The 17,967-nt window shown below is 39.4% G+C and overlaps 1 protein-coding gene and 1 long non-coding RNA gene across 6 annotated transcripts in view; one reads left to right on the plus strand and one right to left on the minus strand.

Moving 5' to 3' along the window:
* DMD (dystrophin) overlaps nt 1-17,967 on the plus strand; it is a 3,436,004-nt gene that overhangs the window by 63,494 nt on the left and 3,354,543 nt on the right. The gene's annotated exons all lie outside the window — the stretch shown is intronic.
* LOC143984412 (uncharacterized) overlaps nt 1-17,967 on the minus strand; it is a 48,896-nt gene that overhangs the window by 30,560 nt on the left and 369 nt on the right. Inside the window, exon 2 of the long non-coding RNA XR_013274840.1 lies at nt 12,876-13,110. This is a non-coding gene — a long non-coding RNA (uncharacterized LOC143984412). The remainder of the gene's footprint in view (nt 1-12,875; nt 13,111-17,967) is intronic.

The raw sequence follows: 17,967 nt of genomic DNA on the forward strand, positions 1-17,967 counted from the left end.
GTTGCATATTAATGCATTTTTAGTGCATTTTTATAGTGCATCTTTGCACATTTTTATGTGTGTTTTTGATGCTTTTTCATGCTTCATGAGGTTTTTTTTGTAGGAAGAAACTGTTAAACGCAAAACCCTGCCAAAAACACACTGAAAATACATGGATTTTTCATGCACATTTTTGGTGCTCCCATTGAAGTCTATGGGGCCAAAAATGTACTATGCTTCACCAAAAGAAGCACCTCTACCTCTTTCAAAATGACACTGCTCCATGTTGCATTGATGCGAATAGACATGTTATTTCCATTGCTCATGCATTACAGCATGACAGAACAAACAGGAGAAGTGTGAATGGTCCCTTCAAGTAACCCTTCTCTTTGCTGTAAACTGAAACTGCTGCCGAACATGAATGACTCCGTTTCTAAACATGTCACCGGTGCATAGACAGTGAGCAAAACTCTGTTCCAGTCTGTTCCAAGAAACCCTACTGTTCCACCACTGGGTACCACCATTTTCTTATTGCCAGCAACAAGCATGCACTGCAATAGCAATATAAGAGTGTGATTCAGAGAAGTCACTTGGATTTGTGTGCATGCACATGCACTTGTTAGTATACATCTAGGGCATGCACATGATTACATGATCTACACATGGCCAAATGTATGTGAGTTCAGCTATTTACAATGAAGGGCACTGTTAATACTTGTCACAAAAGGGGCTATCACAAATGGTGGGGATCACTGACCTTCTGTGCAGTCTGCACACTGGATGACAGTGTGTTCAGAGTGTGCACCCATGCAGGCTACATCTGACCTGGTACAGAGAAGTGCTAGAGACACAGACCTTGGAAAGCATGGAATACAGGCTCACAGGAATGGCAGGAGTATAGTACAGTACTGGGGTGCATTGTTTTCAGGGAGACAGGACCAGCAGTATCCTACTGGAATGGTGAAGATCTTTGATAATACTGCAGCATATAAAGGCATTTTAGACAATGGTGCACTTCTACCCTTTTTGTAACGGTAAAGGGAAAGTAATTTTCTGTTCCAATTTGGTGTGGCCTACACAGAGCCCTGAGCTCAACTTTATTGAACACATTTGAAGCTAACAGCAAATCAGATCCTCCCATTAAACATCAGTAAGTGATGTCACACTGCTCTTTTGGCTTGCCTGGGACACATTTCAGCAGTCACTCCAAAACCTTATGAAAGCATTATAAGAAGAGTGTATATTTTATAGCTGCAAAAAAAAAAAAAAAAGAGGAAATGTGTTGGGGTGGACACCTACATACTAATGACCACTGTGTTTAAAATAGGTGTGATTGTCAAGTGGTCAAAACCTTTGGCCATATATTGTATGTCCCTATGGCACAGCACATCTGGTCATGATGGCTAAGTCACGATGAGATTGATAGATGATGTCCAGTGATAAAGCCAAACTATGAACTGTTCACATAGCAGAAATGTAATTGAGCATTTTCACTCTTTGCCATGTCTGTAAAAAAAAAAAAATCATCAGTCTGTGGATGTGTAGTGACTGAGCTCCAGACCCCGCCTGGTCTTCAAAGCCCCAGCTCCACTTCTCTCTGCTCACATTGCCCCAGGGTAGGCCTATTCTATCACTGACAACCATGGGCACCCCATAGGCAAGATAGGCTGGCAAAAGAACTCCTCCCCACCACCACTGGAGCTGTGGTCACAGCCAGCTATGGATCAGTTCCACACTAGGCCTCCCCGGCCTCGCTTACTAAGGCTATCTCATTCTCCTCCGTCAATCTGTTTCTGGGGACCAAGAGTGCCAACAACACTACACTTGCCTTAATTGAGGAGCCCACACCACCCAAGCAGCCAACCTTAACCCCAGAACTGCTGAATGAAAAACTCTTTTGCATCAGCTGATATGCAATATTGAGTTGGAGGTGGGAAAGATCTTGCATGGGGGTATCACCCAGATTGGTGAATGCACGGATGCTTTTGAAACTAAATTTGATGACTTGGTGCAGTATGTACAGGCCCCCGAGGAAGAAAACTTTGCTTTTTTCCCCACTCTAAATATAGCAGGAAAGGTGTTAAAATCTGCGTATATGGGGAATTCCAGAAACTGTGGGTGACAACTGTACCTACTAGGCCTCTTTAAAGCACTAGTAAATCTGCTGACTTTTTTTTTCTACACCTATAAGGCAAAAGGCATAATGAGCTGGTATGCACTGCAAAAGGTCTGGCGTCTGCTGGAATTTCAGCCGAGAATCCCCAGAGCGCATGCGCTGCTGAAGTCAGCGGCTCATTGCAAGGGGAACATCTCCTAAACCATAAGGGGAATATCTCCCAAATCCTCTGAACCAAACAAAAATAGACCCAGAGCCTCCACTGGTAGCTAATGTGCAACTCAATGCATGGCGGATAAAACGTGGCTCAGAAAAAACATCAATGGATAGCCATAGGTAAAACTCGCTAGGTATTTTATTTTAAGATTAATGTGTATTGCAGCCGGCTGGCTGCAATACACCTTCCTGCGCTAAAACAATGGGACATAGCGCGCAGGGAGGTCAGTACGTCGTTCCTCCCGTTAGCTTCCAGCAGAGGTTCTGGGTCTCTTGATGTTTGGTCCGGAGGATCCTGCCTACTGATGCAGTGATTGAACCAGGATTGGAACTCCAATGAGGAAAAGGCCCTAGTTGGGTGTTAGCCACAGGCATTATTTGTCTGTGCATCTGGAACGGATTACAAGTCAATATCTGCACTAATTGATAAAGACTGTTTCATTCGATTGATTGATATTGGAACTCTATTCATTATCACTGATTTATATTAAGTTCACTGGTTTGTTTTGGGACCTTTAATAGTTCCTCTGATTATTTATCACCGATTTTTAAGTATAAGGTATAAAGCGCAACCATTTCTGTTTTTTTATCTGTATTTGTGTGTATCCCACGTTGTGTTGCAGCTTTTCTTTAGGGTGTTTAAGGTTTTTTCTTCCAGCGCAGTTTTTTACTTTATTACATCTCTTTTCTCATCTTCCTCTGTGCTCATTGGAGCACTAAGCTGTGGAGGGCATGGAGCGGCCAACTCAGGCTCTCAGGGGCTCACTGAGAGGCTGAGCTTGGTGTCAGGCACCTGGCAGATCCAGACTTCCATTGTCGGCATGACACGGTGCCTGGACTAATATCCGTGACATCAGCAGAGAGTGAACTTCAGGATTTCTTAAGTTCATTTGAAATAATAAATTTCATTGCATTTGGCAGTTCTGTGTTTTTTTTTCTATAAGGGCACATGGGGGACTGGGAGCTTCTAATATCATTAAATATTATTATGCATCCCATCTTTGAGCCAGCGTCTCTTGGTCCAGCCAGGTAGCACCCAACTGATGGTCATAAATTGAAAGGGGTCCTCTGTACCCTATGCATGTTCTTTTGTATGGCCCCAGTCTTTACGCAATGATCTAAAATTCTGAGAAGTATGTCTATTGAACCAATGTTATTTAATCTGGTATTCGCAGATAGTCTTTCATTTGGTCGCATGCTACCATGGATGCAGGCTTCCCTTTTTCAACTCCATAATCTTGTTCACCCTTGTTCCCTTGTTCATACTCTTAGGTTGAAAACTTATGAAAATCTGAGGGGAAAAATGACATAATCCTAACAATATGTTAAACACTTTTTTCATTCTATGTCTGCATCCCTCACTTTGGATAGATCCACTAAATTTGAATATTTGTGTGTACAAGGCTCCTATCAATTGCATTTAGTGTCCTCTATTTATCACATTCTTCGCAAAGCAACCCCTCTCACAGGGTATACTCATTCTAAGGCCGCGTACACACGGGCGGACTGTATGGCCTACTTAGTCCGTCGAAACACATTTCAGCGGACAGTCCGCTCGTGTGTGGGCTTCAGCTGACTTTTTCAGCGTGCAGTCTGGCGTACTAAGTATTTCGGATCTTTCGAAATTCTGTCCGTCATACTTTGGTTTCAGCGGACAATCCGCTCGTCAGTAGGCTAGTTCGACGGACTAAGAATGGCGCATGCTCAGAAAGGATTTACACGGCAGAAGGGTGCATTGCTGTGTATTGGACTTCCTATTTCTAGTCCCGTCGTACGGGCTGTACACGTCATCACGCAAGCTTTCGACGGACTGTTTGTGCATCCATGTGTGGTCAAGTCCGTTCATTCGAAAGTATGACGGACTGTCCGTCGGATTGTATGACGGACTAAGTAGGCCATACAGTCCGCTCGTGTGTATGCGGCCTTATATGTGTAAATGAGAACATGTACTCCAGTGACATATCCCCCCGTAACTTTGGGAAAAGATCTAGACTTCTGCTTTTAAGTTCTCTAAGTGCATGGTGCAGAGAGAGACCGCTATTAAAATATTGTCGTTCTGGTAAAGGATGCCAAAGGTAGTAAATCACAGAGATTCCTCCCTTTCAGCACTATGGTCTTGGAGTGGGTTCCCAATTTCATATATTTTGACAATGCCACCGAATATGACCTTTTTGGACTGATGTGATGTTGCTACTTCAAAAAGTCTGTTTCTCCCAATGGATCCTGTCCATTATTGGGTCTTTCCTTACTCTGGTGTTACAAAACCCATTAAACGGTTGATTTGCTATATCCTTTTGGCTGCCAAGAGAGCCATCCCTCTACGTTAGCTGTCAACTGATCTATAATCCCATCTTCAATTCTTATAACTTATAGCCAAAATCCAAAGAATGGAATACCTAACTGATACTGTTAATGATGCTATTTTGCAATTTAATAAAATTCTGGAAATCTGGGACCAGTCTGAATATAGTGACTCATTAATTTAACTTCTGTGATATTTAGTCATCTTATCTCCTACTGAAATATTGCATTGTACCTCTGGTGTGTATACTTTCCTCATGAGTGAGCCCCCTGCACTTTATATAGGTTAAAGCAAACCTGTAGCTGCTGACTTTTAATATTAGGACACTTACCTGTCCACAAATCCAGCAGTATCTTCACTTGAGCTGATTTTTCAATCGACTCTCGGGTGCTGCTGCCGCCATCTAAGCTAAGGGAAACCAGCAGTGAAGCCTTGCAGCTTCACAGCTGGTTCCCTGCTGGGCATGTGAAAATTATCCTGTGCTTTGTGAATGGCCCAGTGACAAGGGAAGAAGGAGGGGGCTGAACATCCTTATGAGTCAAAACCTAGGTACCTGCTCCTCCTTTCCCCCGAATGGTGCCAAATGTAGCAGCGGAGGGGGAAGACCTAAACAAGCAGAGTTCTCCCTTTTGGGTGGAGCTCCACTTTAAGTTTTTTTTGTACACTGCTACCTCTATCTGCTAGTGTTGTTCTTATTCTGTCATAGTTCCTGGACCATATGATTTTGTAATGCTTACAGATATTTCACTCTCCCTTTGTGTTTATGACATGATCACTTTGACTGTTCCTTTTTTGCTTGTGTTGTCAATTTTCTTTTTTTTTTATACTAAAACTCAATAAAAATACAATTATAAAAAAAAAAAAAATTAAATCATTACTCAAAAAACTGTACTGATTTAAAAGATAATCATGCAACAGAATTAATGAACAGAATTTACTGTTGTCTTCAAGTTGACAATATTAAAATGAACAATGAACCTTATTTGATTAGTTCTACTTTACAGCCATTACTTACTTTTGTTTGCTCACTAAAATAGCAATATTAACTTTAAGACAGTTATACTAAAGCTCCATTATGTAGAAAATTATAATATCATTATCATTTTAACTTAATTACATATCTAAATCCAAAACCCAGTCCTTATTATTATTTTTATTTTCTTTTGGAATATCAAAGTGTACAGTTTAACAACAGAGCAATAGTTATGTGCAATGAACAGCGACCAATCAGAAATTATATTTTAACTGTATTGACCTGAAATCTGGTTGTTGCTATGGTTTACTCTACTTCGTACTTTGGACGAGCCCAAAATACTCTGAAACAGAGATCTATTTTTGTTGACATCTACACTGGATATAATGTTCAGCTCCATCTGTTGCTTGTATTGCCATCTACTGGTCTTCAGTAGAAAAGGTCTATCTTGTACAGATTTAATTCTAGAATATTGTCATGTGTTTACAGATATGTTCATGTAGTAATAAAACATTGGTACACATGTGCGTAAGATAAATGCAAAACAACAGAAGATATTTTTTTTACATGGACAATATGTCTAATTTTAAATTCTGAATTTTGGTCAGAAAAATGTTATCATATTTATCTAGTTATTTTTGTTTAAAGGGGTTGTAAAGGTTTGTTTTTTTATTTTCTAAATAGGTTCCTTTTAAGCTAGTGGATTGTTGGTTCACTTACCTTTTCCTTCGATTTCCCTTCTAAATGTTTTTTTTCTTTGTTTTCTTTGTCTGAATTTCTCACTTCCTGTTCTTCCTCAGTAAGCTGTTCAGTAAGCTGTTCAGTAAGCTGTTCTGGCTGACTAAACACCGCTCGGATGATGGTGTGAATTTTACTGAGGAGAAACAGGAAGTGAGAAATTCAGACAAAGAAAAAAAACATTTAGAAAGGAAATCGAAGGAAAAGGTAAGTGAACCAACAATGTACTAGCTTACAGGAACCTATTTAGAAAATAAAAAAACAAAGCTTTACAACCCCTTTAACCACCTCAATACAGTGCACTTACACCCCCTTCCTGACCAGACCAATTTTTAGCTTTCAGCGCTCTCACAGTTTGAATGACAATTACTCAGTCTTGCAACACTGTACCCATATGAAACTTGCATCCTTTTTTTCCACACAAATAGAGCTTTCTTTTAGTGGTATTTAATCACTAGTGTTTTTTTTTATTTTATGTGCTATAAATAAATAAAACGTAAATTTTGTGAAAAAAATTCCTTTTTCTTTGTTTCTGTCATACATTTTTGCTAATTAGTAATTTTTCTTCATACATTTTGGCCACAATTTATACTGCTACATATCTTTTGTAAAAATAACCCACATTAGTGTATATTATTTGGTCTTTGTAAAAGTTATAGAGTCTACAAACTATGGTGCCAATCACTGAAAATTGATCACATCTGATCAGGGCTTCAGTACATCAGGTGTATCTAATTTCTTGAGACACTAACAAGTCAAGAAAGTACAAATACCCCCCCAAATGACCCATTTTTAGAAAGTAGACATTCCAAGGTATTAAGTAAGTAGCATGGTGAGTTTTTTTAAGTTGTCATTTTTTCCCACAATTCTTTTTAAAATAAAGATTATTTTTTTTTTTTCAAAATTGTCATATTATCAGGTTATTTCTCACACACAGCATATGCATACAACAAATTACACCCCAAAATACATTCTGCTACTCTTTCCGTGTATGGTGATACCACATGTGTGAGAATTTTACACTATCTGGCCACATACAGAACACCAACATTGAAGTAGTACCTTCAGACGTTCTACGAGCAAAAATTACGCATCTCATTTCACAGCCACCTATTACATTTTTGAAGGCCCTGGAGTACCAGGACAATGGAATTTCCCATAAAATGACTCCATTTTGGAAAGCAAACACTCCAACGTATAATCTGTGAGGCATAATGAGTCTTTTGAAAGGTTCATTTTTTTCCAGAAGTTTTTGGAATATGTGGAAAAAAATTAAAACGCATTTTTTTTTTACACAAAGTTGTCAATTTATAAGATATTTCTAACACATAGCATGTATATAGCAAAAATTACACCCCAAAACACATTCTGCTACTCCTCCCGAGTATGGCGATACCACATGTGTAGGACTTTTACACAGTCGAACATTGAAGTAGTACCTTCAGGCGTTCTAGGAGCATAAATGACACATCTCATTTCATTCCTACCTATCACACTTTTGAAGGTCCTGGAGCACCAGGGCAGTGCAATTACCCACAAAATTAACCCATTTAGGAAAGAAAACACCCCAACGTATATTCTATGAGGCATGGGCTGCAAATAAGTACTCGGGTACTCTGATGGGCTGCAGATAGGTACTCTGGTACTCTGATGGGCTGGTGACAGGTACTTGAGTACTCTGATGGCCTGGTGACAGATACTCGGGTACTCTGATGGCCTGGTGACAGGTACTCGGGTACTCTGATGGCCTGGTGACAGGTACTCGGCTACTCTGCTGGCCTGGTGACAGGTTCTCCGATGGCCTGGTGACTGGTATTTTGGTATTCTGAAGGGCGGTGATAGGTACTCAGGTACTCATATGGACTGTGACAGGTACTCGGGTACTCAGATGGACCATGACAGGTAATCGGGTATGCTAATGAACCGTGACAGGTACTCAGGTACTCTGATGGGCTGTGACAGGTACTCAGGTACTCTGATGGTCTGTGACAGGTACTCGGGTACTCTGGGCTGTGACAGGTACTCGGGTACTCTGGGCTGTGACAGGTACTCAGGTACTCTGATGGACTGTGACAGGTACTCGGGTACTCTGATGGACTTTGACAGGTACTCGGGTACTCTGATGGACTGTGACAGGTACTCGGGTACTCTGATGGACTGTGACAGGTACTCGGGTACTCTGATGGACTGTGACAGGTACTCGGGTACTTGGATGGACCGGGACAGGTACTCGGGTACTCTGATGGGCTGTGACAGGTACTCGGGTACTCTGATGGACTGTGACAGGTTCTCGGGTACTCAGATGGACCGGGACAGGTACTCGGGTACTCTGATGGGCTGTGACAGGTACTCGGGTAATCAGATGGATCGGGACAGGTACTCGGGTACTTAGATGGGCCGGAACAGGTACTCTGGTACTCTGATGGTCTGTGACAGGTACTCAGGTACTCTGATGGACTGTGACAGGTACTCGGGTACTCTGATGGACTGTGACAGGTACCCTGATGGACTGTGAGTGACATGTACTATGATGGGTGGTGACAGGTCCTCTTTATTGGGGGGGGGGCAATCAGTGTGTGTTGGTGTACACTGTAAGCGGTATTGAGATGTTACCGCCATCTTCTCCTCACACACGATCGGTGTGTGAGGAGGAGAACCCGGTAACTTCTCATTACCGCGGTTTGTTTACATTTTAGTGATCGGCTGTGAAACGATCACAGCCGATCTTGTGGGTAAATAGCTGGCCAATGGCTGTTTACCAGCCTCGGTGACGAGCAGTGTTCCCGGGGAACACGCCGCCACGACGTGCATGCGCAGCGCGACCACGCGCATGCGCCGTGCACAGTGGGGTGTGACATCTGTGATTGGCCGTGACTTCATCACGGCCGATCACGTGGTAAATAGCCATGCGCAATGGCTGTTCACCCCCTTCGGTGGCGAGCAGTGTCTCTGTGACACGCCGCCACTGAAGAAACGGGGATGCGCGCGCACGATCAAATGACGCCCTCCCTCCACAATAGGTCCGCCTCCTGGCCATCATTTGACATCCGGCGGTTGGAAAGTAGTTAAGCACCATCTAAAAGTGATATTTTAGCTTTTGGTGAGCATCAGTGAGTTAAATCACTTCCCATAATCCTGTAGGTCACTTGCTTGCTATATTAACAAGATTTCCTTGTTTTAGGTTGTGCTCGCACACCTTACATGAGGCTATAATTAGGGCTTGTGTAGTCCAGCTTTGTGTGAAATGCAGCATTTTGTGTTCAAAAGCAGAACCACTTAAAAGTGTGAATTTTACCACCATTTGTGAACCTCTTTGAAGCAGCAGAAACTCATCCAAATAGAACAAGCTACATCCACAAAATAACAATGCAAATCAGTTCTAATGCTGTCTGTAAAAGTTGATCGAGGCCACACAGTTTAACATACTTAACTTGCATTTGAGGGCCATTTCAAAGTCAAGAAAATGCTGAAAAACATTTTCTAGAGATGTTATTCTTCTGCAGGTGGGCTGCCTTTTTTTTTTTTTTTTCTGCATTATAGAGAAACCAATTTACAGAGGCTTGCTTCAGTATTTGGGTCTGTGATGGCAATGATAGTAGTACCAGACTGGATATTTTCTGGTGCACACCCCCCCCCCCCTCCCCGAGTCCCAAAAAATATATAAAAGCTGGATTTGATTTAGCTTAACACAGTGTTTTGGATAGGAAAACTATAATTGTCATCAATATTGCAACTTCAGAGAATACATATAAAATGCATATATTTATGTTCTAAATATAGACTTTAGGCCTAAACTCTGAGTTTTCTATTACATTGAAACTACTATTAACTATGCAAGAATACATCTATCTGCACACATTTTCCATTATATATTATCTACTACCTCTGCTTTCTAATATCCATGCAGGTAGCTAGATTAAAATGCAAACCTTGGCTTGTGCACTTTAATAAAGTGATTTTTGCAGGGGGTTTTCTGGAAGAACGGGATCCATTTCTATGCATCACTCCATGTCAAATCTAAATTCTTTCAACAACCATTGTTAAATAAATGGTTTGGAGCTCTACTCAGAAATATTTCACTTGAAAGATTAAGGAGCGGCTTAATTGCCAAGTACTAATCACAGTATTTATAATTTGGGCACTTATCTTGATTGTCAAGCAGGTTGGAGTTATCATAGCAGAGTACATAAAAAAATTTAAAATTGAAAGCTGGAAAATATATTTAATTGAAGCAGTATTAAAATGTATGTCCAGTCAGAACATAATTGTGCATAGAGTGGGGAAAATAAAAACTTTTGTTAGGATTGAACTGCTATATGGGGCTCCATTAGAGTAAATAACCCTCACTGTCATGGTGACAACACTTTTAGCAGACAGGAAAAGAGGGAAAATCTGCAACAAGGACACAGACAGCAATAACATAAGATAAGATTGAAAGGCAAAAATGATGAGGGCGGAAACAACAAACTTAACACCACATCCCTAAATGAATAAACAGCAAAGAAGGGGACAAGGGGTAAACGAACCCCCGGGACTTTTAAGGTGCTTCAAAGAAAATAGATATTCAAAAAATATCCATAAAATAATGAATATTTATTTCAGTTACAAAAATACACAAAAAAAAAGACCAAACAATAGTATAGTATAAAAGATTATCCACATCAAAAAGATTATACAGTATGGCAATTCATGGAAACAGAGGGTACCAGTCAGAGTATACCACTCAACATGTTTCGCTCATCTGAGTTTCCTCAAGAGTTTAAGGTGCACTTTGAGGTAAACCAAAATTGCCAGTTAAAAATTTGACTGAGATGAAATCAACAGCCATCAGGTATCCAGGATCATCAGTCTTAATATTAAACCCCAAATATGCTCAGGTCAGAGTGGCCACAGGAGGACAAAAGACTGATGATCCTGGACACCTGATGGCTGTTGATTTCATCTCAGTCAAATTTTAAACTGTCAATTTTGGATTATCTCAAAGTGTACCTTAAACTCCTGGGGAAGCTCAGATGAGCGAAACATGTCGAGTGGTATACTCTGACTGGTATCCTCTGTTTCCATTAATTTCTATACTGTATAATATTTTTGATGTGGATAATCGTTTATACTATAATATTGTTTGGTGTGTTTTTTGTGTATTTTTTTTTATTCAAATAAATATTCAATATTTTATGAATATTTTTTGAATATCTATTTTCTTTGAAGCACCTTAAAAGTCCCGGAGATTGTTTACCCCTTGTCCCCTTCTTTGCTGTATAAGATTGAAAGGGTTTTCAATCTTCATCAGCGCTGCAGAAAAATAATACAAGAATTGTAATGTCTATCAGTATCGCTTTTAGAGATTGCTTGCTCAATTCCCAATAAGGGAAACCTTTCTCAACAGGACAGGAAGTGAGGTGAAAGCTTTCTAACAGAGCCCTGGGTATACCCTTTAGTGATTGTGCATGAAAGTTTATCTCATCAAAGTGTAGGTATACTGTTGCTTGTCAATGTAATCGTTTTTTTCTTATTACTGTTTTTTTTTGGCAATTAAAAATCATGATCTTGTTTTACAATATCTATATTATGCGTAAATGCATCCAAGCATTGTAAAATACTCCAAAGTCCATTAAAACTATTAAAAGCTGTAATAACTTTAAAATTACAAGTCTAATTTATATCATGCTAATCGTATTCAAACACTTGCAGAATTACATTTTTAGCAATTACTGTGAGAAACAAATGCCTCATTGGTACCGATTAGTTAAATTAATTGGCTTATGGTGGAAGTCATATGTGACAGCCTATGTAAAAGAAGGTCACATGTGATACATATACCTTTCATTTTTTATTAGGATTGAAATTACTTATAGTTTAAAAGTCATTAAGTGATATATGTATTGTTCATGTTAAATAAAACAGTTGCCAACTCATTTGCTTTCTTAGTGGCTTATGTAATATTCCGTAGACATTACCAGGTTATACAGAATGCCAAGTCAGACAGCAATGGCCCAATTTCAGCTGCATATTGCATGAGTCTTTCAGTATGATTCACTTTTATACATGAGTTAGGAAAGGAATGAATTCTAATTAGCAAAACAAAACAGTGATTACCATTCTATTTTAAACTAAAATCCTTCCCTACTTTAAAAGTGACATAGTAAAATTCATATTCATGAAATAGAGGGCATTTTGCAATAGTCAGGTGACATAAAAAAAAAAAAAGCAGGTAGTAAGTGCTTTCTAGGAATAGTTAACACTAGGCAGGCTCAGCTAAGCCTGTGTTTCTTTGTTATAGCTCTCCTACACTTATATCTGTTTAGATCTAAGACCACTTTTCATACCTATTTTATATTCAGGTTCTGCACACCAGATATAGCTTACTTATCCTTTGCATGTTTTACTTTCAATATATACTAAAAAAATTATTTATATGTTTCCTATCCTATGACCTGGAACAAAAATGCTAATTTTGATTTCTGACTTATACTTGAGTGCAGTGATTGAGAAGGTAGAGAATTAATGTATTAAAAGTCAAAATCAAAAAAATAAAAAGAGATAACACTTACCTGCTCTGTGCAACAATATTGTGCAAAATGTTGCTTTCCTCCTCTTCTCACAGTCTCCGCCAGTGCTGTAGGCTCCTTCCCTCCTTTGAGAGCCTGTTGTTGCAAGATAAAGATGCACCATTGAATTCATACTTCTATCAGGTTCCTTGGTGAGCTGCATGCATCCAAAGAAACACACAGTGCTGGTAAGCCATCCCCCCGCTCAGCTTCTTCCATGAAACCAGGAAGTCTGGAGCTGGAGAGGTGATAGGTAGAAAATGTTTTTATTAGGATGAAAAACATTTAGAAATTGGTACTACTTTAAGTATTGGGGTGGCACTCCTTTACAATCAAGTCAAGAATGGCAGCTAACATATTTTATCCTCACATATTCCTTTTAGGTAACCCATTCTTTTGACAATATGCCAAATCAAAATGAATACATACCTCCTTTATTTATCACAATGACTCTTAGGCCGCGTACACACGGGCGGATTGTCTGCCCAACTAAGTTCGTCAGACAATCCAACAGACAATCCATTCAAAATTTGCATGAACGGACTTGGCCACACACAATGAGCAGACAGTCCGCTGAAAGCGTGCGTGATGACGTGTACAGCACGTACGACGGGACTAGAAAAACGACGTCCAATACACTGCAATGCAACCTTCGGCCGTGTAAATCCTTTCTGAGCATGCGCCATACTTAGTCCGTCCAACTTGCCTACACACGAGCGGACTGTCCACTGAAACCAAGTTTGGACGGACAAAACCAAGTTTGAACGGACTGTCTTACGGAAATTCCGTAAGACTTTGTTCGTCAGATTGTCCACTGAAAGTTGGACAGACAATCCGCCCGTGTGTACGCGGCCTTAGGCAAACCCACTTTACCACATAATGACCAGAATCTGTAGATTATTGTTCTCAGGCCCCGTTTCCTATGCCGAGAGACTGTTAATCTACATTTCACCATCCTTCATATGTTGCATTGAGACCACCAAAGTACTATTATGCCAAATGCACTATATCTTTTGAAGCATTAGCAACCCCTGTGCCTGCTACTCATTCTAAAAAGGTACATAATTACCTCTTGAGCCTTACCTGGAGTTACAAGTACCTTAGGATACCTAAGTTGCCTGATAAACACAATTAGGTCTGAGAGCTGTAGCATCTTACAGAAATGTCTGTTACATAGACCAACTTTTCTCATCTAACATCCCTAGAATCCCGTCCCTCTTTAGCCCCTCTCTTTTTATTAAAATGTGATTCTCTTTATAGCCTCAAGCAATACCATCTTTATGCTTCTGTATAATGGTTCCTCAGGCTATTTATGTAAGACAGGAGACTAAGGCTGACTACACAGAGATCAAAATTCCCTTTGGTTCAGTAAGGACTGGATGAATTCTGATCTGTTATTGGCCTTTCTTGTTCAACAGAAGTTGATTGATAGATCAACTTCTGTTGAATGGGACAATTGTAAAAGTTAAATTTGATCAGCTGCTGCAGCCAATTGGCTGCAGCACTGATCAGTGTACTCCCCGCTGTCAAAATAGAATATACAATAGCACAGCAACCAACTTTCTCACCAGCTGAACAAGCATGTATACCCAGCTAAAGAGTGCAACAAGAATATACTCGGGTTTGTATAGTATACTGCAAAAAATATATATTTTATTGGGATAGAAGTACAACCATATTATGATACTATGGATCTAACTATGATGCTAAAGAATATTGTCAACTCTGCTGATGATTTTACTGTGCTGCTCCATCTTCACATGGTGACGTTGGAAGTCAACATCCCCATTGCATTGTGGGACCAGCCAGCTGGAATGGTTACAACCTCCTGCCCTAGCCTCCCCTTTTAATTTCCATCCTTGTTTAGTCCATCTTTTTTGTTCCAATTCTATTATCTTTATAGTCTCAAGCAGTATCTACTATGTGTTTCTAGATAATAGTTCTTCAAGTTACTTATGTAAGAGAGGGAACTAAATATGAGGCAATATGAATAGACTCACCAAGTTAGCATATTCACATTTTGATACCATGAATCTCACTTGGCTGTTAAAGAGTTTTGCCAACTCTGCTGGTGATTTTACTATGCTGCTCTACCTTCACATGGTGACTTTGGCGACTGTGGGGTTGGTTTACTAAAACTGGAGAGTGCATTTCTGGTGCAGGTTTGCATGGTAGCCAATCAGCTTCTAACTTCAGCTTGTTCATTTAAGCTTTGACAAACCTGGAAACTGATTGGTTTCTGTGTAGAGCACCAGATTTTGCACTCTCCAGTTTAATAAATCAACCCCACTGCCTCTTTATCCCATTATACTTACTGTTTACTAGACCGGTGTGATTCGTTTCATATGAATCGAAAATTCATATGAATTTCCGGAAATTCGTACATTTGTACAAATCCAAAATACAAATTATTATGAGTATGAATTCCGTACGAAATACGAAATTTCCAAATTCATAACGAAAATTCGTAATTGTTACGAAAAGTTAACAAACCTAAAAGTTAAAAACCCAGGAAGTCAGCACAGCACAGGGATGGTGGGAACCCCTCATAATGATAAATTCATCATAACGAAAATTCGTAATTGTTACGAAAAGTTAACAAACCTAAAAGTTAAAACCCCAGGAAGTCAGCATAGGGATGGTGGAAACCCTATGGGGAATTTATATGCTTACGAATTTTATACAAAGTTCAAAATTTTGTTAACGAATTTCAGAATTTCAGATCCAAATTAACAGAATTGTGACTGGTGTATTGTTCACCAATCAGAGGAAGTCAGCACAGCACAGGGATGGTGGGAACAGCTCATAATGGGCACAGCGGATGTACACTCAGACCCGGGAACTCGGCACAGGGATGGTGGGAACCCCTCATAATGGACACAGCAGGTGTAGAGACCTGGGAACTCAGCACAGGGATGGTGGGGACCCCTCATATTGATAAATTCATCATAACGAACATTTGTAATTGTTCCGAAAAGTTAACAAACCTAAAAGTTAAAAACCTAGGAAGTCAGAACAGCACAGGGATGGTGGGAGCCCCTCAAAATGATAAATTCATCATAACGAACTTTCGTTATTTTAACAAAAAGTTCACGAGTCTAATGAAAATTCGTATTTCGTACGAATCCAAATTGAATTTCATACACACATTTTTTTCGCACGAAACTAAATGGAACGAAACAAAACTATTTTTTTGACAGCACCCATGTCTACTGTTTACAGAGAAAAAAATGCAATGATAGTGACCCAAAATACAATTGAAACTTTATCGTGTAGTATGCCCTAATTCATCATACATTCTCTACCATTCATAATATTGTACTTACATTCATATAAAAAGTGCATACTGTGCAACCCACAGTGTTATATACTCTGTCACATCCACATGCCAAAATAGGCTTACCTAACATTTATATCCCCTAACCTCAGTTTTACTCCCCTCCTCTGCAAGCTTTTCAGAATCCTCCAATACTTGTGAAATGTCAACCCCCAAAATATAAATTTATGATAGTGTTCATGAACATGTTCAAATGTGTCAAATTATATCATCATTTGTGCTCCCGTTCCCATGCATAAATCTTCATACCAATATGCCTTACCAAACTTCCTGCCCACCTGTCACTGGGCTTAATATTGTTAAAGACCACTTCCTGCTTCACTTCCACTCATATTCTCCAAAATAGATATTTTCCCATAAGAGTGAAAAGTATTTATGAAAACGCAAATAGAAATAGCTATAGTGTAGAAAATTCCATTAAAACAATTTATGCTACATAACAAGCATTAAAAGACCAGCATCCAAGATGGCGGATCGAGCACTATAGCTATTTCTATTTGCTTTTTCATGAATACTTTTCACTCTTATGAGACAATATATATTTTGAAGTATTTAAGTGGAAGTGAAGCAGGAAGTGTGTCTTTAATGATATTAAGCCCAGTGACAAGTGGGCAGGGAGTTTGATAAGGCATATTGGCATGAAGATTTGTGCATAGGAAGGGGAGCACAAATGGTGATATATTTTGACAAGTTTGAACACATGGCCTTATATGAGAGCACATTCATTTTTATTTTTGTTAACTTGGTGTAACTTTATTACACTATCATTCATTTGCTTTTTGGGATTGACATTTCACAAGTATTGGAGGATTGTGAAAAGCTTGCAAAGGAGGAGGGGGAGACAGAGATGCTTTGATAAATGCTTGGAAGATATAAACGGTCATTAGGGGTATTTTGGCATGTGGATGTTACAGAGTATACAGCACTAGGGATGCACAGTATGCACAATATTATGAACGATAGTGAATGTATGGGGAATTAGAACACACTATAATTTATAGTTTTCATTTTATTTTGGGTCACTAATTTGGAGATATGAAGACGGATACCTAATGAAAAGAAGATACATAACTGTTTTGGAAAACAAAAGATTTTTCTGACCTCTGTAAGAGCTAGGTCTCTGGGGAGAGTTTGAAAACGCATGTACATTTAAGATTTTGTTATTGACTGTATAGGTGCTGGTTTATTTTACTCTGCATCGCCCATCAGAGAGTGTTCAATAAATCTGCATCAAACTTAAAATGTGCATCTCCTGAAATGGTGCTGTGGCATGACCAGTTTAGGAGCTCCCTTTAAACCTTAAAACTGAGCAACATCAAGCTTGCTCAAATGCAACATTAGGCTGAAGGTGGCACCACCACAACATTTACACCATGATAATATGAAATCCAATATACAATATATATGGATTGTTGAACATTTTAAACTAGTATGGTCCCGCACAGATAAAGTCCTTATGTGTAGAATTTTGTAAAGATATGCAGACATATATTACCCAGTGATAGGAGCAAAGACAATGCAACAATAGCAACCAGTCACATTCTACCATATATACTCCTGATTTTTTAACATTTAAATTGGTTGTTAGGCATAGAAATGAAATATCTAGGGTTCAAAAAGCCATTTTTGGGCAGCATACTGCTGCAATGTGACATTACTCACACTCAGGTTAAATACTTCCTCCTTCACTGCACCTGCACCCCAGTGTAGAAATAAGGTACATTTGCATACCTCTTGCAAAGTGTTAATGCCTAATAT

Source organism: Lithobates pipiens, unplaced genomic scaffold, assembly GCF_037356315.1.
Source record: "Lithobates pipiens isolate NorthernLeopardFrog02 unplaced genomic scaffold, aLitPip1_a1.2 Scaffold_16, whole genome shotgun sequence".
Classification (NCBI taxonomy): Eukaryota; Metazoa; Chordata; class Amphibia; order Anura; family Ranidae; genus Lithobates; species Lithobates pipiens.